This window comes from Rhincodon typus, chromosome 19, assembly GCF_021869965.1.
Source record: "Rhincodon typus isolate 14 chromosome 19, sRhiTyp1.1, whole genome shotgun sequence".
In the NCBI taxonomy this organism is placed as follows: domain Eukaryota; kingdom Metazoa; phylum Chordata; class Chondrichthyes; order Orectolobiformes; family Rhincodontidae; genus Rhincodon; species Rhincodon typus.
Genome location: NC_063350.1, coordinates 47,261,093 through 47,265,916, shown reverse-complemented (window position 1 = coordinate 47,265,916; position 4,824 = coordinate 47,261,093). Strand labels below are relative to the sequence as shown.

At 38.7% G+C, this 4,824-nt stretch overlaps 1 non-coding gene across 1 annotated transcript; it reads right to left on the bottom strand.

Annotated features, from left to right (window-relative positions):
• Positions 1-238: 238 nt before the first annotated feature.
• LOC125485530 lies at positions 239-341 on the bottom strand. Its single transcript, XR_007264243.1, has one exon. It is a non-coding gene; the product is annotated as a U6 spliceosomal RNA (small nuclear RNA).
• Positions 342-4,824: the final 4,483 nt, after the last annotated feature.

The following is a 4,824-nucleotide window of genomic DNA, read 5'->3' as shown; positions in this document are numbered from 1 at the left end:
CATAACCCACCTAATCTACACATCCCTGAACACTACAGGGCAATTTTTTAGCCTGGCCAAACCACCTAGCCTGCACATTTTTGGACTGTGGGAGGAAACCAGAGCACCTGGAGGAGCCCCATGCAGGCACGGGGAGAACATACAAACTCCATACAGGCAGGCACCCGAGGGTGGAATTGAACCTGGGTCCCTGGTGCTGAGAGGCAGCAGTGCTAACCACTGAGCCACAACACCACACTGAAATATAGAATGCTTCATAAATTGGTGTGTCATCCTTGCACAGGAGCCATACTAATCTTCTCTGTATTGTTCCAATTTTAGTATATGTGCTGTCAAAGCATGGTACCGCTCTCACCTATTTAAAGATCCTCTCCACCCTGCTTTTCAGGTGCCTGTGATCCCGGTGTGAGGCTCCCAAAAGCATGGGACCTGGATGGCTGCAGCTTGAAAATTACAACAGGGAGAACATAAGACAAAGATATGAAAATCAGATTAGCTAAAACAATTTGGGAGAAGTTTAATGTGGAATACAACTATTGGAATGAATTGCTAAAATTGAATGGATTACATCCATGTTAGAAACTCTGTTCAACATAATGCAAAATAGGATTGAGAGATTCAAGCATGAATTTAGACATAGATGATCATTTATTCGCTAATCATTGCTGATGACATATCAGATGGCTGTTGAGAGAAGCTTGAATAGTTTGTCAATTGAATTCTAATGCTAGCTTGCAATCTTGTACTTCTCAAGATCAATAATAAGCAGCAAAAAAAGGACTGAGAAAATTCTTTTTCTCTTTGCATGACTATCACTGAATCATGGAAGAGTTAGGAGGCCATTCAGTCCACTGTGCCTGCACTGGCTCTTTAAATAAGCATCACCAACTAGCGTTGATTGTCCTGGTTTTTCCCATACCCTTCCACATTATTTCTATCTGAATAATCATCCAATGCCCTCTTAAATGCCTCAATCAAATCTATATCCACCACTCTTCCAGGCATTAATTCCATACCCTCACTACTTGCTGCATGCAAAAGATTTTTTGTGTCAACACCCTTGTTTCTTCTGCACATGACTTTAAAACTATGCCCTCTTCTTCTTTTTCCTTTTACCAGCAAGAACAAGTTCTCCCTATCTACTCTATTCAGCCCACTCATGATTTTGAAAACCTCTATCACATTTACTTTCAGCCTTCTCCTGCCCAAGGGAAACAGCCCTAACCTCTCCAATCTTTCCTCAAAACTGAAGTTTCTCATCCCTTGAACCTTTCATTCAAATTACTGCTGCACTCTCTCTAATGCATTCATATCTTTTCTATAACATTGTGCTCACAACTGCACACAATATTCAGCTGAGGTCCTAAGTGTCTTATACATGTTTAACATTACCTCCTTGCTCTTGTACTCTGTACTCCTATTAACAAAGCCAAAGGCTATATTATCTATTCTCTCCACCTGTCCTGCCACCTTCAATGATCTGTGCACATTTACATTCAGGTCCCTCTGCTCCTGCACCTTCTTTAGAATTGTACCCTCTATCTTATGTTGTTTTCAATGTTCTTCTTACTAAAATGTATCACCTCACACTTCTCTGCATTGCAAGTGGGATTAGCTTGTGTGATACTGTGGTTTGGTTAGATTGCAGGGTGGATTGATTGGCTAGGACTCAATGCAAAGGGATTTTTAGGATTCACATTGCTATTGTTATAGCATCCATTTTCTCTTTAATTCACATCAATACACAATGTGTTTCAAATGGCTTTTATGAATAATATTGGTTTGACTTGAGAAATGACCAGAATTTCTGTTCAGAAGATAGAAGGCAAATGTGAGGTGAATTAGCCATTGATATAATTGGCAGGAATTTGGGTGTGTATTCCCATGCCTTGAGGGTTGGGGTTTACAGCTGAGTTAGCAAGTAAGTTAATTTTAGATGACTACATTATATTGTCAGCACATTACCTTTTGAAACCTTTTCCATATCCAGACATAAGAAAGTTCAATATAACTTAGTAATTGAAGAAAACTAAGAGCTATTGAATCATTCAGCAATACACACCAAAGTCACTTCATTGCTTTTTGAAAAAACTATCATATAGGACCCACTTCTAATACACCTATAATTTTATACCCCTGAGCACACACATTATTTACTTATGTTTTTTTTGTTGTATACAAATATATACACACATAAATATATGTAAGCAGTTTCTCATTATTGACTGCCTAATTACTAAAGACCAATAATTAAACAGGTCAACATCCATTTTAAATGTTGAGGCTTAAGCCTCACGTGAATATGTTAGATATTATCTGATGTACCTGGTTAAAACTTCACTTACATGCAAATGGGAGAGAAGGGCTGATAAGGAGCTTGGAACCTGCCTTTTATTATCATGGGTCTGTACACCATCAGCCCTATTCAGGTTCCAACTTCCTTTCCCAATCAGCTCTGCAGTTAACCAGGATAGGCAAAAGAAAGCACAAAAATCTTGTAAGATTTTTGCTAAGAGCTGGGAAGTTCTGTAGAAGATGGCTCATGCAGGCTGCAAAATATGATTTCAAAACCTCCAGCACCCCAAATAATAGGCCATAGCAGCACAGAGAGTCAAAAGGATGGAATGGACAAAGAGTGTTTATCAATAGCTTGTCTGTTTGTACTACTGGCAGCATTTTATTCAGTCTGACATATGAGCTGTAATGCAAATTTCCAGATCTGCATTATGTCACTTCAACTGCAAGAAAGACTAAACTTCTGCCCTGTTCAAACTTCAATTATTTAGTGTCAATATCAAAGTCTGCTCGTGAGGAGCACAAAAAGATGTCCAATAAGCTATAACGATAAGAAATGCTCACGTATAAATCCACAATCTGAATAAGGTGCTATTTAGATTGATACAATTCTGGTATGAGCTCAATACTGTGTCCACTTTAAAAACATCATAAAAGCAATAAACATGAGTAATGAAACTACCTTCGGTGATTTACATTAATATAATGGCTTTTGCATCTTCAGGATATCTCTTAAATTAATTCAATTAATGTGAGCACATTGTTGGCTAGATCAACATTTATTGCCCATCCTTAGCTGCATTTGGGAAGGTTGTGATAAACTACCTTTATGATCTGCAGCAGTCCTTGGGGATTATTTACACCACAGTGCTTTTAGGAAGGGAGTTTCAGGATTTTGACCCAGTAATGGCGAAGGGACGGCGATACAATCCCAAGTCTGGATGGTTTGTGGCTTGGAGGAAAATTGCAGATGGTTATACTCTCATTTATCTGCTGCATCTGTCCTTTCAGTTGGTAAAGGTTTGGAAGCTGTTACTGAAGGAGTCTTGGTGAAGGGAGTGAATATTTAAGTTGGCAGATGAGGTACCAATCAAACAGGCTGCTTTATTCTGGAATAGTTTCCTGTTTCTTCAGAGCAGTACCATCCAGGCATGTGAAGATTACTCCATTATACTCCTGACTTGTGTCTGATGAACAGACAGTGGGGAGACAGAAGGTGCGTTACTCACCACGGAATTCCCAGCTTCTGATTTACTCCTGCAGCAAGAGTATTTATACGGCTAGTCCATTTTTCTGGTGAATGGTAAACTTCAGGATACTGATATTGAGAGATTCAACAATGGTAATGCCAATGAGCATCAAAGAAAGGTTATTAGATTCTCTCTTGTTGGAAATGGTCATTGCTTGGGACTTGTATGGCATAAATTCCACTGATCAGTCCAAGCACAGATATTGCTCAGGTCTCGTTACATATGGTCAGGGATTACTTCAGGAGGAGTCATGAATGCTGCTGAACATTGTGAAATCATCAATAACATCCCCACTTCTGACATTATAATGGAAGGAAATTCATTGATGAAGTAGATCAGAATGGTTGGACCTGAGGAACTCCTGCAGAGAGTTGATTGCCTCCAACAACCATAACCATCTTCCTGTGTGTTAGGTGTGTTTCTAACCAGCAGAGAGATTTTCCATGATTCCCATTAACTATAGATTTGCTATAGCTCCTTGATATCATTATTGGCCAAAAGTTGCCTTGATGTGAAGGCTAATATTTTTTATTGCAGTATCAATGACATAAGCTTATATATAAAGGCACTATTTTGTACCTATTATGAAATGCTTATATTCTTCTGCATTTGTAGACCAACGTACAAAAAGATTTGGTTGCTTAAAGGGACAAAATCTCTCATAATGAAGATTTATGATATTTAATATTTTTGAAATCTGATTTAGTTTGCATCTAGAGAATATGGCTAAACTGATGGATGGTAAAGCCACATTTTATCCTAATTGCAAAAATGAATGGGAGTAGGGGGAGGTGTCTATACTTATTTGGAGAGATAGAGTACCCTCTTGGAGAGATCTAGGTATTACTTCGGAAGAGGTAAGTCACCATTTGATTGAGGTCGAGTGCCTCTTTATGAAATGTCAAGGACTCATTGGGATTGTTGAAAGTAGAGACGAAAGTGACTAAAAATCGACTCAGTGAAGCTGTCAAACTGTTCCTGAGTCAGATTTGCAGATTCAGCAAATTTTCTGCCTCCATGTTTGTGACTTGGAAAGAAGTTTCATCTCTCATTCAGAGAGTATCTGTCATGAGAAAAGACCTGAACTACTATTTTTTTATTCCTTCACAAGATGTGGACATCTCTGACAAGGCCAGCATTTATTGCCAATTCCAGATTAAACATGAATTGTCTTTGAGAAAGCAGAGAGGAGCCCCAATTTTGAATCATTGCAGTCTATGAGGTTTAAGCATATCCATAGTGTTGGTAGGAAGAGAGTGCCCAGATTTTGTACCTAATG